The following is a 19932-nucleotide window of genomic DNA, read 5'->3' as shown; positions in this document are numbered from 1 at the left end:
GTGTGGTCGGGGGTAATACGGGAGTTGTCTATACTAGCTGCTCAATTATTCTGTACATCTAAAACTGTTCTAAAACATGAAGTCCAGATATTAAAAAATGAGCAAGTAAACAAAAAGCAATGAGCTATCACTTCAATTAAAAAGGGTGACTATAGTAAAAAATAATAAGTAATAACAAGTGTTAGCAAGGATGTGGAGAAATTGTATCTCTCACATACTGCTGATGAGAATGTAAAGTGATGCAACTGTCTTGGAAAATAGTCCAGCTGTTGCTCAAGAGGTTAAATAGGTAGAACTATATGACCCAGCCTTTCCATTCCCAGGTATACAACCAAGAAAATGGAAAACATATGTCCACACAAACACTTGCACATGAATGTTCATAGTGGCACTATTCAGCCAAAAATGGTAACAACACAGATGTCCAACTGATGAATGGATAAACAAAGTGCAGTAGACCCATACGTAGAATACTATTTGACAATAAAACAAAGCAAAGTACTGATAATTCTATAATATAAGTGGAACTTAAAAACATCATACTGAGTGAAAGAAGGCAGTAACAAGGGAATATACATAAAATAATTTCATTTATATGAAATTTTCAGAAAAGGCAAATCCACAAAGACAGAAAGTATATGGGTAGTTGCCAGGGGCTGGGGGAGAGGTAGGAGGAAATGGAGAGGGGCTGCTAACGGATACCGAGGAGGGGAAGGTGGGGGGGGGTGACAAAAATATTCTACAATTTTTTGTGGTGATGGTTGTACAGCCATCGATATACTAGAAAAAACACTGACTTGTACACTTTAAATGGGTAAATTGTATGTGCATTTTATATATATATATATATTTTTTTTTTTTTTTTTTTTTTTTTGCGGTACGCGGGCCTCTCACTGTCGTGGCCTCTCCCGCTGCGGAGCACAGGCTCCGGACGCGCAGGCTCAGCGGCCATGGCTCACGGGCCCAGCCACTCCGCGGCATGTGGGATCTTCCCGGACCGGGGCATGAATCTGCGTTCCCTGCATCGGCAGGCGGACTCTCAACCACTGTGCCACCAGGGAAGCCCGTGCATTATATTTTGATAGTTAGTTTTTAAAAGTGCATCAGAGATAGCACATTGAACTTGTCCAAGGCCCCACAGCTATTACATGGCAGAGCCAAGATTGCAACCAAAGCAGTCTCACACTAAGGGTGTCCAGCCTTAGCCATTCTATGTATTGCGTCTTTCATAGAAGTTTCAACAATATTATATAAAAGCACCTAGGGAGAGTTGATCCTAAGACGAAGGGAGAAACCCTCCCAATGGTGATTTTCCTAGGTTTCCTGACTCGGAATAGCTCCTGGTAACAGACAACAGCATTTTCAGAGGGGAAATGTCATTGAAGTCCTGATTACACTCACAACCTCCTGTAGAGAAGGAAGCTTCTTTTTGGCCTTTGCAATTCTGAGAAGGGTTATATTTAGGGGAGCAAAAGGAAACTCATTCCAAGCAATACGGATAAACACATTCCTAGTACTCACTTAAGTTATTTAGATGCATGACAAAGCATCATTTAAAACCAACTTAAAATGAGCTCTAATGAGGCAATATTGCCTTTCATTTCACATCCTGCCACACATTTGCTTTTCTTTCATGAGAGGTGCTGCATGTCAAGCAAATTTCAGGGTTTTTTACCCCAATTGCTGCAAATTTATGCATATATGAAGGTATTTTGAAGGTGTGTTCTGTATTACCATGATTTTTTTTTTTTTTAATAATAGAGGTCTGACCCCCTTGATCAAGCTGCACTGTCAAAGTAGTCTCCCTTAGGCCTGTGTACTAGATGGAGGGTCAAGGTTGTACATTCTTCTGATTCATAATGACAAGCTAACTGTCCAGCCACCGAGCCTGGGGCAAACCCCAAAGGCAATCGAATCCAGAGGAAGACAGAATCTTCAGGGCATATTTAGTGGAATGAGTGGATGTGGAAGAAGAGACCTGAGGTGTTGAGACAGACAGGGTCCGAGCCAGGTAGGGCCTGTGTCTCCACAGGCCATGGAGAGCCTCTAAAGGGTTTTCAGTGTGGGAAAAACATGTGATATTTGAAAGTTATTTCTGATTTTGTTATGGAGTTCTGACTTGAGGGGATAAGTGAAGAGACAGTGTAACCTAAAGGGATAAGTACATAGGCTGGTACTTATCATCACTTCATTTGTTGTACAGTTGTATAGACTGTTGATTACAAAGGCCTGAGTTCTAACCTTGACTCTGCCTCTGACAAGTTATGTGAATTTAAACTTTTTTTAGTAAATCACCAAGGCTTAATTTTCATAGCTGTAAAAAATGGATAAAATGAAACCCCCTTCTCAGGGCTTGAATGAAAGTAAAATAAGATCAGGTATATATAAAGGTATATATTTATTCCTTATTATTATATATTTTAATAAATGAGAGAATTAGTCAATGTTGAGTATTCTTGTTGGTTCCTAATAAGTTAGGTGCTTGATGATGGGGAGTCCTGTGATTTTTTTTTTCTTTAATAAATTTATTTTATTTATTTATTTTTGGCTGCATTGGGTCTTTGTTGCTGTGCGCAGTTTTCCTCTAGTTGTGGTGCACGGGCCTTTCACTGCGGTGGCTTCTCTTGTTGCGAGCACAGGCTCTAGGCACGTGGGCTTCAGTAGCTGTGGCTCGCGGGCTCTAGAGCGCAGGCTCAGTAGTTGTGGCACACGGGCTTAGTTGCTCTGCGGCATGTGGGATCTTCCCGGACCAGGGCTAGAACCTGTGTCCCCTGCATTGGCAGGCGGATTCTTAACCACTGCGCCACCAGGGAAGCCAGGAATCCAGTGATTTATAGACCCAGGAAATGATAGAATTGAATTCATCTTGGTGGTCTTCATGATATTACTGAAGAATTTGTCAGGTGCTAACAGTGTTGTAGAAATGCAGTTCTTTATGTGGTTATCAGGATGAACTGGAAAATCCAGGAATACCCAGGAATCTCAGAAATTCCTAGAATACCAGGAGATTACACTGAGAAGGGTGTTTCAATTCACTCATCAATCAGCTAGGCCTTGGCATCTTATTTGGTCTTCCTTTGGACAAATTTTCATGAGCTCCTATTTGGTCCTGGGCACTAGTGACAGGTGATGAGTAAACAGACAATGTCCAGCCAAGATTAACTAGGAGAGAAAGTAGGATGCTGGTTAGTGAGGGGAGTCTGAACCAAGACTCTGATGGAAGAAATTATGCGACATGATCAGGAATAGTGAACAGGAGTGCCTGGCTGGTAAAGACAGACGCTCCCAGAAAAATGAACAATGACCCAAAATGTCAACTTTGGACTTCATTTTATGTATAACATAGGACATTGAGAAATATTAGAGAAATCAAATTTCTAATGGAAGAACTACTTTATTTTTTGCAAAAATATTCAGGATTGGAAGAGGCGATAAGTAGAGCTGGGGAGTTAGGTAGTTATTACAATATTTCAGGAGTGACACTCTGGGGACCTAAACTGTTGTGATAGGAATAAAAGGAAGAATCTGTGAAACTGAATACAAAGGAAATGCTTATTTATTATGAGAAGCAAAGGAGATGGCAGGATGATGGAAAAGTTACCTGGTATTATTAGTGATAAATTATTTTGTAAACTATCAAGAGTTAGGCAAATGTATGAAATGATACACATTCTTTCATTGTTTTCAATGATAAAAGACACACATGTGCAAGACAAAATGATGTAGACACAATTTATCTTTCTTAGGAAATGAGGACCGCTCACAGAGGTCAATCGATTTGTCCAAGGTTATACCACAAGGTGGCAGTTAGAACTTGAACTTGCATCAGTTCCTCTTACATTAGCACAGGTCTCTATACACAAGTGTGCTTACTCAAGGTCAGGTGTGTAACAACCCCAGCCTTGGTGTCACTGTGCGTCACTGAATTTGCCTTGGTTGCCAGAGGGCTCCCTCTGAGCACATCTCCTGCGTGTGTCTTCTTTTGCTGAACACCTGATTATCGTCCGAAACATCTCTTTGGGATGTTAAAAGGTCCCATTTGCAAAGCTCTTGAAGATTTTGACTTACTATGGCATGGGCACCTCCAAAATTTGGAAACATAGAACATGTTTGCTATCCCTATGCACTGAACACTGGATCTCATTTAGGAGTACTAGTTGCTGTAACCTCCCCATAAGACTCCCTGTTTCTTGGGATATATGTGTATTTGACAAAATAAGCTCCTTGAAGGTATACATCTCTGTCTGTTCTATTCAGTGACGTATCAAGCGCTAGAATGGCAACTGACATGTAGTACGTGCTCAGTAAATGTTTATTTAATGAATGAATCCCTTTCTTCTGGATAACAAAGATGAAAATGTTTGACTTAAAATATTTAGGGAATGAGGTGCTTAAAAATCTGTTTTTTTTGTTTGTTTTTTTACCCCCAAGAGGCCAACTAAGACTTCTTCATCACTAGATCTCTCTGAATCTTTACAACCAGAGAATCATTGCAAGATTATCCCAAGCATGGTCCTTGGGCAATGACTTTATTTGCTGCTTGATTCTCTGCGAGATTATAGGCAGAAATGGTGAACCTAGAGTTAATATAAGCAGAAAGACTCTAGGGCTACTTGCAAATGAGGGGAACTGTATTCTCTCCCATACCAGTCTATTGTCATTATTAGCCTGAACGATTTCTGGGGAAGGGCAGCATGGTATGATGAAAAGAACATGAGCCTGGGTCCAGGCAACAAAGCCTTTGGACCCCAGCCAACTCCTTATGAGCTGTGTGACCTAGGAAAAATTACTGCACATCCCCGAGTCTATTTGCAGCATTCTAATCCACAAAGTTGGAAATAGACTATCTACATTAGCTCGTTGCTGTTGTGAAAATTAAAGATACAGCATAAAGACCTTGACACAAAGCAGATATCTAGTAAATGTTGTTTTTTTAAAAATTTTTTTACATATGTTAATTCTTTCTCTTTGCTGCTGTATCTGTGAAGATAAAGATGAAAGGTTATCTGGGAGGAAGAATCATGTGTCAACATCTTGTGGTCATAGGGAACCCAGGAGAGCAAATGTCTGGGGGTAAAAAACAGTCTTCTGGTGTCTCTTTGGGTCTGTTGAATGAGTCCTGTGTGGGGGACTTTGAGGCTGCCTCCATTTGTTCATTAAAGCCCAATGGTGTGTGGAATTCAAGGCAGGGGTGAACAGTCAGAAATTCACCTTTAAAAATAAGATTTGCTGTGATTCCCTCCAGGGACTGTGGCCTAGGGAATAAGTTGCCTGTTCTTGGGGCTGCCTGCTGTGTGGGAGAGTGACTGTCAGTGACATTCAGCTTGTCAAATACATTTCTTAGCCATCAGTATTCAGTCCTGAGGGAGCCACCGCTGGGAGTATCAGAGCGGAGAGGAGATAAATAGACCCTGCTGGTTTTCTAGCAACACGGCTCTCACAGGCCCAGCAGGAAGCACCTCCCTTCCTGGCATTCACAGGTACTGTTCTGTGCTTCTTACTGCATCCTCAACTCCCTCTGTTTTAAAATCCATTGGATTTATCTAAAGCTTAATTAATGCCAGCTTTGTGGCCAGTGCTGGCATATACACAGCTGTTTGCCTTTACAGCCATCCAGTGAAGAGGGGATAGATGAGCAGTTTGAATTTAAAGATAAGACTGAGGTTCAGAGAAGTTAAATTACTTTCCCATAACCACCCAGAGAGTTTTGCAAAACAGGATCCAAACCTATAGTGATCTACAGTGCTTTGGGTGAAAATCATCTGCAAGGAGGTGCGATCTGAGTTTGGGGGTCCGAGACCTCTTCATCCGACATGTCCTCAGGTTCACTCTGGTGCTAAGCACATTCACTCTTCCTGCTTCTATTGGTCTCTATAAAAAGCCTCTCGAGGCTTCCCTGGTGGTGCAGTGGTTGAGAGTCCTCCTGCCGATGCAGGGGACACAGGTTCGTGCCCTGGTCCGGGAAGATCCCACGTGCCATGCAGCAGCTGGGCCCGTGAGCCATGGCCGCTGAGCCTGCGCGTCCAGAGCCTGTGCTCCGCAACGGGAGAGGCCACAACAGTGAGAGGCCCGCGTACCGCAAAAAAAAAAAAAAAAAAAAGAAAGAAAAAGCCTCTCTGACCAAATATTTTCTGCCCACTTCTCACTAAATAGATAGGTCTTATTTTAGTTTGATTTTGAAAGATAAAAACGGGACCAAGAAATGTGAAATGGACAAGTGTAACTTGGCTCCCATCTGCCCACACCCATGACAAAGAGAACCAGAGCCTGGTAGCATTCAACGTTGTTCATACATACTGACTCCTCAGAGCCTCGCAGGAGGCCCAGGAGGTAGGTATTATTATCTCAAACTTACGGATCAAAAAAAGAAACGAGAGATGATGCGCCTTCTCAAGATTGTATAGCTGATAAGCAGCAGGACCAGGGTTTGAAGCCAGGGAGACTGATTCTAGGGGTTTTCCTAACAATGCACCAGACGGACTGTATTTCCATACTATCTTTATAGCAACGTTAGAAGGAGAAAGGCACATAAAGAAACAATAGCCTTGTTTTTCACTTTGTAAGAGAAGACAGTGAGAAAGATGTAAGTAGGAGGAAAATACCCTCAGAAGCCCATTTAGACAATGGAGCGCCTGCCAAGGAACAGTTATTGAGGCAACATTGCTGGACATAATTTTAAAATAGATTAGCAAAGCATATTAAGGGAAAAGACAGAGAAACGGGCCTGAAAAAGCTGCCAGGAGTCATGCTGATTATGTCTGGAGGCTTCCATTTTAAAGGTTTAAGATACATTGAATGGTGTACCCCATCTCTGGTATTGACTAGATGCCAGGGGAAGAAAAAAATGCAGTGATCAAAATCATAGCGTGCACTAGAGATACCAAATAAAAGCATTCATATGCCAGAGTGTCTCCTTGAAGGGCACGTCCTTCTCTGCCATGGGCCCAGAGGTCACTGGATCATTACTGAGACGATGAACTTGTGTGGGTGAAAGCAGCTCCAGGGTAACCAGTGTTTCTGTTACTGAATCACGTTTACTCTCGTCTGCATTTGGTTCAGGAAGCATAAAGTCTGTGGTTGGGAAGGAAGGTCACATTCCTTTATTTACTTACATATTGAAAGGATAAATACATTCATAAGAGTTTGAGATAAGCTTTTGTGCTTTCAGACAGCAACATGCGTACAAAGAACTTGGCGGAATTTGTTAAAATGCAGATTCCCAGTCCTCCTATCCAAACAGTTTAATTCTGAGGGTCTAGAAGGAGGCTTAGGGATCTCCACTTAATAAACCTGCTTAAGGCAGTTCTGTTGCAAGGAGTCTTCACATCTCATTTTGAGGAGACCAGTTAGTGGTTCTTAACAAGAGACGTGCGCTAGAGTTGCCTGTGGGTCTTTACAAAACCGTGCCTGCCTGCAGGGTCATACCCGCTGTGTTCAGAATTCTGGAGGGAGGCCAGTTGTCACAGGCTGGGTTCCCCAGGAAGCGGACTCTGAGACATAGATGACCTCTGAAAAGAAAGAGATTGGGCAGAGAAAGAAGATAAACTGCAAAGCAGTCTCAGTGGAGGCCTCAGCTAATCTAAGGGATTGTTGAGGTGCTAAGATGACACCCCAAAGGTATACTTATTTGGGGTGAGGGAGCTGGGACTTTACCCCCGCTTTGCATGGTTATTGGATACTGGCTGCCCTGGGGAGGGAAGGAGACCTTAATCATTAGCCTTGGCAATGCCCATAGGGGTCTCAGAGTGGAGAGCCATCTGCCAGCATCCCGAGGGCAGATGTGGCCAGTGCATCATTGCATCCCCCATGCTGAGTGTGAATTTGGTTTCCTTAGGTTTTCTGTTAGTCCCATGGGTGATTCTTATGCATTCCAGGTTGAGAACCAGGAATGCAGACATGTCACTGGTTATGAAGAGAAAGAAAGGATACTTGAGTGTTTTCCCTATGGGGTCAGCTGTACTGCTACCTCCCAGAGAATTCCCACTCATCCTACAGAGCTCAGGTTGAGTGTCATCTGCTCTTTTGAAGACTTTTTGACCCCTTCAGGCAGAGTTAATCACTCAGCTCTCAGAGCTATCACTTACCTTGTATAAACTTCCATTATTATATATCTTTCCTCCCTGTTAGTCTGCTTATTTTACACGTCATATTCATTTTTATCTCCCAGCATCTAACAGGGTCTATGCATAGTGGATGGTGTATGAATGAATGAATGATTTGCTTATCAGTGATTGAAGGGTTAAGAGAGGAAGCAATGAGCAAATAACACTCTTAATATTTATCCCTTGCTATCTCAAGAATAGATTTTGGGTAGGATTAATAATATTTCCACCTTGATGTGGCAATTCTGATATCACGGTACCTCTCAGCCTACTTGGGAACGAGGGACTATTGGGAAACATTTTTTTTGACCAACCTCTAGAGTGAATTTCACATAAAAGATATTTTAAAAGTGGTTCAAACTCCAGTGTGGTCCTGCATACCTTCTTTGTCTCTCTAGGACTCATGCTAGCCTTGTCACCTTCTTGCCTATTAGAGGAGCATGTGTCAGATGAATGGGGTGACATGATGAGCTAACAGGCTGGTGGCAGATTTCACAAAGCCCCTGTTTAATGATTTTTAGAAGACTAAGACTTTCCTCCCCTTCCCCAGTAATCCAAATTCCCTCGATATATATCCAGAATATCTAGGATGTATATTACCGAGGGCAGCCACACATACAAAGCCTAGTGACTTCCCAGCCAGGCAGCCCGTGGCTTGATTAGGTTGCAGCCTGTGCTCTCACTCCAGTCACTTGCATGAACAGCCCTGGAGTGGAACCACCAGTGGTCAGCCACAGTAACAGGTCACCGAGGCCTAGGAGGAGAAGGGGAACACAGTGAGTTTCACAAGTTCCTTATCCATCCTGAGAAATGCCTGGGGACTCCAGTTGTTTGAGAGCCTGGTACCATTACAGGCTCCTGACAATTTATTTTAGATTTGTCCCGAGGGAGAGAGTATCAGAATTTCCTACTGATGGCTTGTATAGTTGAATGCTGCTGCTACTTGTTCAAGGGGAAAAGAAGAGCTTAGAAATATGATAGGAACTTTGGCTTCCCCTCAGTGCCTCTAAAGCCAGAAGTTTTCTAGTGTTTTCTGTTATGCAAAATCTACAGTGCTTGAAACCATCAGGAGGTGGTGCAGGGTAGGTAGAAGGGCATTCAACCTGTACCCCCCGCCCCACCTGACTTCACCGTAAATGATTGCTTCACTTCAAGATGGCATTTTGGTACAGATGATATTCTGAGAAGAAACCTTACCCTTTCGGAAGTCCTGTGGATGCCTTATAAGTACATCTGTAAGAAACCCTATAGTTTATGAACATAGGTGATGATGAAGACAATAAAGGTAAATGTTGTCAGACGTTAAGTAACATAGCTCAAGTAGGTGTGCTACGGAGTACTTCAGGAACAAAAGATAAATGTTTCCTAAACGCCTCCTAGATGCCAGGCCCCACACACCTATCACCTCACCTTTCTCTGCAGTAGAGTCTGTGCTTTAGGAATGAGGAAACTGAGGCTCAGAGAATGAAGTCAGTTCCCCACTGTTGCAGCTTTAGTAAGGAAAGATTTCAGGTTCCTGCTGATCCGTGTCATCTCTGATGTTTCCAGGTAGAGTTGAGAGGGGCAGAAGCTGGAGAATGAAGAGGGGGAAGAGTAGGGCGGAAGAGGGTGGCAGTTGTAAAAGGGGCTAATACGTTATATTCTGGAACAGTGTCATGGGAATCACCGGGGAGCTTTACTCAAATGGGGACTCTTTCAGTTCCTGTCGATGCATAAGACACCCGCTCCACAGCTTAATAGCTTAAACAAAAACAAGCCATTATTTTTTAATGAGTCTGTGAGCTGGCGGGCAGTTCTGTCTCAAGTGGGTTTGGCAGAAGTCCTGGGATGTCTCATAGGTCCAAAACAGCCTCACTCACTTTGTACTCTCTGCCAGCAGCAAGTTCAGCTGGGGCTTTCAGCTGGGGGTGGGGGGGGGTCTCAGTTCTCCCTGTGAGAATCTACAAGTAGCCACTGGGCTTCTTTACAGTTGGCAGGTGGGTTTCAAGAAGGAGCATTCCCAGATGACTAGCCCCAGCAGATAAGCACTTCTCAAGCTTTTGCTTCCTTCACACGAATGCCTCACTAGCCAAAGCCAATCAAATGGACTAGCCCAGAGTCAGGGCAGAGACCTCTGCAAGGGCAAGGAGACTGCCTACCACAGAGGGGTTCCCTTACCCTGCTATAGACTCTTTGCTTGAAAATCTAAACAGGTTGTATGCAGGTGTCTGTATTTTTAATAAGCTTCCTAAAGTATCTCCACAGTAGATCTTCCTAACTTTCCTTGTCTATGACCTACTTCCTTTAAAACCTGCTTTATGCTGAAAATCTTGGTTAATTCATTAATTTGCAAGGCAATAGGCTTATTGATTGTGAGAGAAAGAGGTTCATTGATCTGGAGAGAAAACAATAATATCAACAACCACAAAAATTCCACTAGAAAAGTAATCTGTAGTCACCAGTGACCTCCATGTCACTATGAAATGAACGTTTTTCAATCCGCATCTTTCTTGATTCTTCACCAGCACTCAGTATTGTTGATCGTGCCGTCCTTATTAAGATACCCTCTTCCCTTGCCTTTTGTGATGTATCACACACACCTCTTCTTTTCTTCCCTTCTGTCTGCTACTTCTAGTCTCTTTTTGGTTCATTTTCTTCTTTCTAACCTCTAAATGTTGACATTTTCCAAGGCTTGGTTCCAAGTGCTTTATTTTTCCCTCATTCTCTACTCTAGGCAATGTCACAGCCACCAAATACTTCCATCATCAACTATCACCTATATGCACATGACTCCCAAGTTTACGGGACTAATCTGGATCTTTACGCTGAGCTGCAGACTTATACCTCCAACTATTTTTTCTACATCTCTCCTAGAATGTCTCAAAGGAATTCAAATGAAAAATGTCCAGATTTGAACTCAATCCTCCCCTCTATCTAATGCCATTCTGTCTCCTTCTATTGTTTATTATGTTAGTAAAGTGTACAATCATCTAGGTCATTCTGCAGTGAGAGTCTGAAGAGTAAATTCCGTCACTTTTCTCTCCATCAACCACACATACACCTCATTCAATCCACCACCACTCGTTTTCATCTCCCCTCTAATATATCAGCCTCTCTCCAGCATCTCCTACTGCCGCATCCTCAGCCAGACTGCCATCATTTCTCAACCAGAAAACGAATTTTAAAAAAGCTTTCTAAGTGGTCCCCCAGAATCATCTCATTCCTTTTCTCTCCACCTTTATGACCCACCATTCTTTATCCATGTGTTCATCCGAATAATGTTTAAAAGAAACCTAATTATGTCATTTCATTTAAAGCGTTCATTATCTACCTGATGATTTTAGAATAAAAAGCAAAATCTTACCATGATTCATAAGATCTTGAATGACCAGTTCCTGCTTCCTTTCCAGCCCCTTTTGCCGATCTCCCTTTTGTTCTCTGTAGTTCCCATGCCCTGGCCTTCTTTTCATTCCTCTAATATACAGTCATCTGCCAACTGGGGACTTTGAATGCCTCCTCAACCCCATTTTCTTGCTAATTCTTCAGATCTCCGTTCACACATTCCCTCTTAGGGAAGTGAGTCCTCACCATACCCACCAGGCTACATCAGGACTTCTTATTACACTCACGGTCCCATGAGCTTCTGATTCTTAGAATTAACCACAGTTCACGATAACACATCTGTTTGTGTGTTTACTATGTAAGTGTCTGTCTTCTCCACCAGGCAGTACGATTCATGAGGGCAAGAAGTGCATTTGTTTATCTCATTATATTTAGTGCCTGTCATATAAATAAAATACTACAACATATTTTTGAATGAGTGAGTAAATGGGGGAAGGAAGGGAGGAAAATGCTTGCCCAAGATGGCCACCTTTAATGTTAATTGACTATTTTGGTTGGGGGGTTGGTTCAAGCTTGTCTTTTTATGTTGGATCCCTTTTTGTCATATTACTCTCATCTTCTATGGTAGACTACTATTGGCCAGGACTGCTTCATTTTGTGCCATGACCATTCTGCTCTGTGGTTAGCCTGCCTCAACACCAGCATCTAGAACTGCCCATCCCAGAATGAACCCCTCTTCTTCCAGGCATGTTTTAGGCTAATGCTAAGTACTAGTTTTCAGAGTCTGTGCTGCTAGAAGTAACCTGGCTCTGGTGAGCAGAGTCTCAAGATTCCATAATACTTTCCTAAGTTGGCTCCATGAGGTACAAAAAAAAAGAAACAAAGCTTGTCTGCCAATGTTAAGTAAGATGAAACCCACCTAAAAGTGGATTGAATGATAGCAGGAGGACATGGGAGCTTGCTGCTAAATGAGACAATTTTATGCAAGTTAACTGGCAATATTAATATTAGGATATATCCCATGCACATTGTTTGAAATCTGCAAGGTACATACTTCCTGTTTTCAAACAGCGTTTGTCCTTGAGAAATATAAGTTTGTGTGGTTTCTCCACTTATTTGAATTGAATTTCTGACAAAACAACCCACAGTGCAACCAGTCAGACCAAGCTGCTTTGACACTCTGGGACGTCTGAAGCATACTGAGGGCAATTGATCAGACAACATTACTGTCCGTTCACCTTCAACTAATCCCTTCTGCCTTGACATACTCTGGGGAGGCCCACTCAGAGACTTGGCTGCTGCCATTTGTGAGGATTGAGTTCGTATAGGCGCCTAATCATTGCTGCACTTTGCACTTTTAATGGATATTTTCGTCTTGGTATTCTCCTTTCCTCCCGTTGGCACACCCCCGCATTGATTTGTGTATAGACTAGCTTTATACTTTGATGAATCGGAAAAACAGTGCTCAGCAGTTTTGCATTGGGGAAATTATCTGTATTTTATTAAGGATGAAAATGGGTATTTAAAGGTGAGAGCTCTTAGAATGTTTTTCACAGGGCCCTAGCAGGCATGGCTAGTTCATTTGATAACTTAAACCTTAACCTGTCTCCAGCAAGGCCTCTTGTTTGGTGAGTTCCACTAACCTCTGGATAATTATACCATCTGCAAAGGAAGATAGATATTTTGTAGATATTTTGGCAATTCATAGACTAGGAATAAGGTGTTTTTTTTTTCCCCTTCCTGAGTTTGACAATAGAAAAATGACCTTAAACATGTCAAATTTAACATACACCAAACTAAGATGATTGGTGATTTTTTTAAAATGTATACTCATCCATCCATTAATTTATGTTCTACCCAAAAACATTGGGAAACTCACAAATAAGTGGAAATTAAACACTTCTAATTAACTTACCGATCATAGAAGGAATCAAAACAGAAATCATAAAATACTTTTAGATGAATGAAAGTGAAGATTCAGCATAATAAAACGTGTGAGATATAGCTAAGAACTAAGAACTAGGCAGTTCTTAGAGGGAAATTTATAGTTGGAAATGCCTATAATAAGAAAGAAGAAAGATCTCAAATAAGTAACCTAACCTCAAGTAACCTAACCTCTACATTAAGACACTGGGAAAAAAGGTAAAACTACAACTAAAGATGGCAAAAGAAAAGAAATAAAGATCAGAGTGAAAATTAATGAAATAGAGAATAGAAAAAAAAATAGAGAAAATAAATGAAATCCAAAGGTGGTTCTTTGAAAAGATCAACAAAATTGACAAAATTTTAGTTAGATTTCCCCCACTTCCCCCAAAAAAGAAAACTCTAATAACTAGAATCAGAAAGAAAAGAGAGAACATTAGTACCAACCTAATAGAAATTAAAAATGGCTATAAAGGGAGTATTATGCACAATTGTAAGGCAACAAACTATATAACTCAGATAAAATGAACAAATCCTACAAAGACACAGCTAAAACTGACTTGGGAAAAGACTGTCTAAACAGGTCTACAACAAATAAAGAGATTGGATTTTTTAAAATTAATGTAAATGTAGGCTTAGGCCTAGATAGCTTGACTGCTAGATTCTATCAAATTTTCAAGGAAGAATTAATACCAATTCTTCACAAACTCTTCCAAAAAATAGTAGGGGAGGAAACACTTCCCAAATCATTTTTATAAGGCCAGTATTACCCTGATAGCGAAACCAGACAAAAATATCACAAGAAAAGAAAATTACATAATTAAACCCTACCCGACAAGATGATGTGGAATATATAATGATGCCTCTATTGGGAAGTGAGTACTCTAGACATTCAGCTCCATAGGTTAGGAAAAACAGAAGGGGCATGTTTACAAACAAGATCATAAGCACAATAAAAAATTTCCCAAGGAAAGTCAATTTATTTTGTTGTCTCTTCTCCTGAAAGAAAAATATTGTCTCCAGTTCAAAATGGGTTTTTATAATTCAAGGAGCTCTAGGGTTTCCTTGTTACATTTTATAATTTGAGATTTGATTAAATCTGAATATTTCTACTATTAGATATTCTAATCCTCCAGCCACTGAATAATCTACCTGTATCTTTCTTTCTGTTCCAGTAGAGAAAGTGTCTCTCCCTCTACACTCCAATATAGCAATCCTGCCTACATACACACTTATTATTTGACCTCTCGGTGGTGTGTCTGTGTGTCTGTGTGAAAGATATCCTATGAATGATATACAGTATATATGTAGTAGTAGTATATAAAGTAAAAAACCTGTTCCTCTTTGAAAAATTCTTTTGTTGGCTCTAACACTACACTTCATGAGGAAGACAGGAGTCCTCCTCTAACCCTTAGTCACTCTTTCTAATGCCAGCATGCCAAAGGCTTTGGTGCCAAATAAATCCGTCCAAAAATGCTGCTGAGGCTGCAGCGCCAGTACTGTTAACATTGGGCTAAGATCAATAATCCATGGACATTTAGAGAGAGATTCTTTTAGCATTTTCTTTTCTCTGCTGTCTTTTTTTCTTTACCCTAGGCAAATGTCCCCAGTGGCTAGATAACAGGACAATTTATATGAAAAGTAGTATGCTGAACTCAGCATCACCTGGTGTTATTAACACAAGATAGTAGCTACAGATCACTTGCCCTAGGAGGCTTTCCTGCCAGAAATTTCCTTGGACCTCATGTAAACAGACTTCTGGTGACCGTGACCCATTCATGCCCAGCTATACCCAAATCCCAGGACCATCCCTGATTAATCTCAAGAAGGACTCTTGTTAATTACCTTAAATTATTTACTTGAAAGGGAACAGGGCATGCTTAATAAACTTTTGTTTTTCTAGTTAGGATATCATTTTAATTGATTCAGTCACTTTGAAGTTCAGGTGTCATTTGCCAGTTTGCCAGGGAGTCTCTTTCTGCCAGTGGGCCAAAACTACATACACAAAAGGACTAACGGGACACGTATGATCTCACTGGAGCTGAGCAAAGAATTGCTCTAAAACCCAACCTAGCTATTCTACCTCAGGTATGTGCCACTTTGCATGTTTGGCAATGCTGCAAAATGACAGTAAGAATATCTCTGTGGGATTAACGTTTTTCTCCTGCCTCCATCCGAACCAAGTAGTCCACTGTAGATCTCCTCTCTTACTCTGACAGCAAATTCCAGCCGTACTCATTCAGCTGAGAATTTAAAAAATCTCCCTTTCATTTATTAGTGTCACTCCCTCTGCATTCTTCTTATCACGCTCTGGACCTGCCTGTCTGGGCATCTGGCATTTCTTGATCCTTCCTATCTTAGCTAACCTACTGAAGTATGTTGACCAACTGCCTGTTTTTTTTTTTTGTTTCTTGATTAACATTCATTTGCTTCATTGAATTCAATACCTCTGACCCTTGATAATGGATAAAAATCCTCCCACTGTGCTAGAACTGCCCAGCCCTGGCTTCCTGTATCCCAGTGTGGCAGGACATCTTTTCTCCTTGTATAGGCTTGGTTCCAAACAATTGACAAAGAGATTTGATGAACTTCTGACTTGGTACAGAAAAATCAGCACAAAAGAGTTAGATTCTGTTTTATGTAATTGCTCATGAGTAAAATACAGTGCATGTTTTTCCCTTTAAAAAAGGCAGCTAAACTCTAATAAGTCTGATTATTTGGCCTGAATATATGAAGATGAAGGCAATAGTTGGAAATTCCTATATGATGGTATATAAAATAGATGAAACATTAAATAAGGTGTGATATATAGCAACTGTAATCAAGTGTATTTACTGTTGATAATTTTAATTAAGGAAGTTGTTAATGGGGTTGTGTATATTCAGGAAGGATTTCATGGCTTTATTTTTAGAAGCACAGACTCTCAAATTTACAAGTCATACGAATTAAATGAATCCAATGATCTACAGGTAATTGAAAGCCATCCTTCCAGTGCTAGAGAATAATTTTAATTGCAAATGTTATTAAACAGTCCTTGTGAATTTATTTATGTGAATAAAGTTCCCATAATAGTGCTAGTATTTGTTGTTTCGGTGTGCATTATACAGTCATTAAAGGTCTGCAGAAATTAAAGTACCTTTCTCTTTCATTTATTTCCTGAAATGTTTACTTCAGATTAGTTCCCCGAAAGCTTACAATGTGGGTTGGTTAAGTTTTTGTCTCAATACCACCAACATTTACTTATGTGAGGGTCTAAGTTCTTCAATAGATGGGAATCCGAGATTTTAAAGAAAAATGAATTACGCAAGTTCAACATAGCCCCTACATATAATAGAGAGTGGAGGAACTCTGGTTTTCAGGTCCATCCATGCCCATCTGCTCCTACCAGGGAACAGGATACAATCTTTAACCTGAATGATGCAGGTAACATTTTGACTGGCAGAATTTGAGAAGAATCTGTACTCAGCTGTCTTTGAAATCATTTGTTCATTTTCAAGGAGGTCAGAGAAGATGTGAACAGAGATTGAAATGCTGAGCTGCATAAATCAGCTGTTTATTCTTTCATTCATTTAATATATACATATTACATGACTGTATAAATCTTGCTTTTCATTTTCTGTATGATGCTTTGACATCTTAGGGCCTTGGCTGACTGGGAAGGGACAGCCTCTGCCAGGGCTAGCTAATTCCTAGAGATAGCAAACTAGTCCCTTTGTAACATAACCTTCATATGCAAACCAACCAGTCCAATGTTCATATCCCTCAATCACCTTCTTTATTGAATGTCTACATGTGAAGCCAACACTCCTCTGGCCTAACCAGGCCAGGACTAGGTACCAGACAACTCGAGGCAGCCCACACACCCCAGAGCCTGCTGAAATTATTCAAACTAGCCAATCCTATCCTTTTTACCTTGCTTTACCCATTTCTTTTTCTTTTTTTTTAAATTTAATTTTATTTTTTTATACAGCAGGTTCTTATCAGTTATCTATTTTATATATACTAGTGTATATATATCAATCCCAATCTCCCAGTTCATCCCACCACCCCGCCCCGCCTTTGCACCTTCATGTCCATACATTTGTTCTCTACATCTGAGTCTCTGTTTCTGCCTTGCAAACAGGTTCGTCTATACCATTTTTCTAGATTCCACATATATGCATTCATATATGATATTTTTCTCTTTCTGACTTACTTCACTCTGTGTGACAGTCTCTTGGTGCATCCACATCTCTAAAAATGACCCAATATCGTTCCTTTTTATGGCTGAGTAATATTCCATTGTATATATGTACCACATCTTCTTTATCCATTCGTCTGTCAATGCGCGTTTAGGTTGCTTCCATGACCTGGCTATTGTATATAGTGCTGCAATGAACATTGGGGGGCATGTGCCTTTTGGAATTAAGGTTTTCTTGGGTATATGCCCAGAAGTGGTATTGCTGGGTCATATGGTAATTCTATTTTTAGTTGTTAAGGAACCTCCATACTGTTCTTCATAGTGGCTATATCAGTTTACTTTCCTACCAACAGTGCAAGAAGGTTCCCTTTTCTCCTCACCCTCTGCAGCATTTGTTGGTTGTAGATTTTCTGATGATACCTGTTGTAACTGGTATGAGGTGATACCTCATTGTAGTATTGATTTGCATTTCTCTAATAATTAGTGATGTTGAGCAGCTTTTCATGTGCCTCTTGGCCATCTGTATGTCTTCTTTGGAGAAATGTCTATTTAGGTCTTCTGACCATTTTTGGATTGGGTTTTTTATTTTTTTAATATTGAGCTGCATGTGCTGTTTATATATTTTGGAGATTAATCCTTTGTCCATTGATTCGTTTGCAAATATTTTCTCCCATTTTGAGGGTTGTCTTTTCGTCTCATTTATAGTTTCCTTTACTGTGCAGGAGCTTTTAACTTTCATTAGGCCCCATTAGTTTATTTTTGTTTTTATTTCCATTACTCTAGGAGGTGGGTCAGAAAAGATCTTGCTGTGATTTATGTCAAAGAGTGTTCTTCCTGTGCTTTCCTCTAAGAGTTTTATAGTGTCTGGTCTTACATTCAGGTCTTTAATCCATTTTGAGTTTATTTTTGTGTATGGTGTTAGGGAGTGTTCTAATTTCATTCTTTTACATGTAGCTGTCCAGTTCTCCCAGCCACCACTTATTGAAGAGACTGTCTTTTCTCCATTGTATATCCTTGCCTCCTTTGTCATAGATTAGTTGACCATAGGTGTGTGGGTTTTTCTCTGGGATTTCTATCTTGTTCCATTGATCTATATTTCTGTTTTTGTGCCAGTACCATATTGTCTTGATTACTGTAGCTTTGTAGTATAGTCTGAAGTCAGGGAGTCTGATTCCTCCAGCTCCGTTTCTTTCCCTCAAGATTGCTTTGGCTATTTGGGGTCTTTTGTGTCTCCATATAAATTTTAAGATTTTTTTGTTCTACTTCTGTAAAAGAATGCCATTGGTAATTTGCTAGGGATTGCACTGAATTTGTAGATTGCTTTGGGTATTATAGTCATTTTCACAATATTGATTCTTCAATCCAAGAACATGGGATATCTCCATCTGTTTCTGTCATCTTTGATTTCTTTCATCAGGGTCTTATAGTTTTCTGAGTACAGGTCTTTTACCTCCTTAACTAAGTTTATTCCTAGGTATTTTATTCCTTTTGTTGCAGTGTTGAATGGGATTGTTTCCTTAATTTCTCTTTCTGATCTTTCGTTGTTAGTGTATAGGAATGCAAGAGATTTCTGTGCATTAATTTTATATCCTACAACTTTACCAGATTCATTGATTAGCTCTAGGAGTTTTCTGGTGGCATCTTCAGGATCATCTGTGTATAGTATCATGTCATCTGCAAACAGTGACAATTTTACTTCTTCATTTCCAATTTCTATTCCTTTTATTTTTTTATTTTCTGGTTGCCGTGGCTAGGACTTCCCAAACTATGTTGAATAAGAGTGGTGAGAGTGGACATCCTTGTCTTGTTCCTGATCTTATAGAGGAAATGCTTTCAGTTTTTGACCATTGAGAATGATGTTTGTGTGGGTTTGTCATATATGGCCTTTATTATGTTGAGGTAGGTTCCCTCTCTGCCTACTTTCTGGAGAGTTTTTATCATAAATGGGTGTTGAATTTTTGTCAAAACCTTTTTCTGCATCTATTGAGATGACCATATGGGTTTTTTTTTTTTTTTTTTTTTTTTTTTTTGTGGTACATGGACTTCTCACTGTTGTGGTCTCTCCTGTTGTGGAGCACAGGCTCCAGACGTGCAGGCTAAGTGGCCATGGCTCACGGGCCCAGCCACTCCACAGCATGTGGGATCTTCCCAGACCGGGTAACAAACCTGTGTCCCCTGCATCGGCAGGCAGACTCTCAACCACTGTGCCACCAGGGAAGCCTGATCATATGGTTTTTATCCTTCCCTTTGTTAATATGGTGTATCACATTGATTGATTTGTGTATATATTGGAGGATCCTTGCATCCCTGGGATCATGCTGTGTGATCCTTTTAATGTATTGTTAGATTCTGTTTGCTAGTATTTTGTAGAGGATTCTTGCATCTATATTCATCAGTGATATTGGT

Source organism: Delphinus delphis, chromosome 16, assembly GCF_949987515.2.
Source record: "Delphinus delphis chromosome 16, mDelDel1.2, whole genome shotgun sequence".
NCBI classification, from domain to species: Eukaryota; Metazoa; Chordata; class Mammalia; order Artiodactyla; family Delphinidae; genus Delphinus; species Delphinus delphis.
This window is presented reverse-complemented; position numbering follows the sequence as displayed.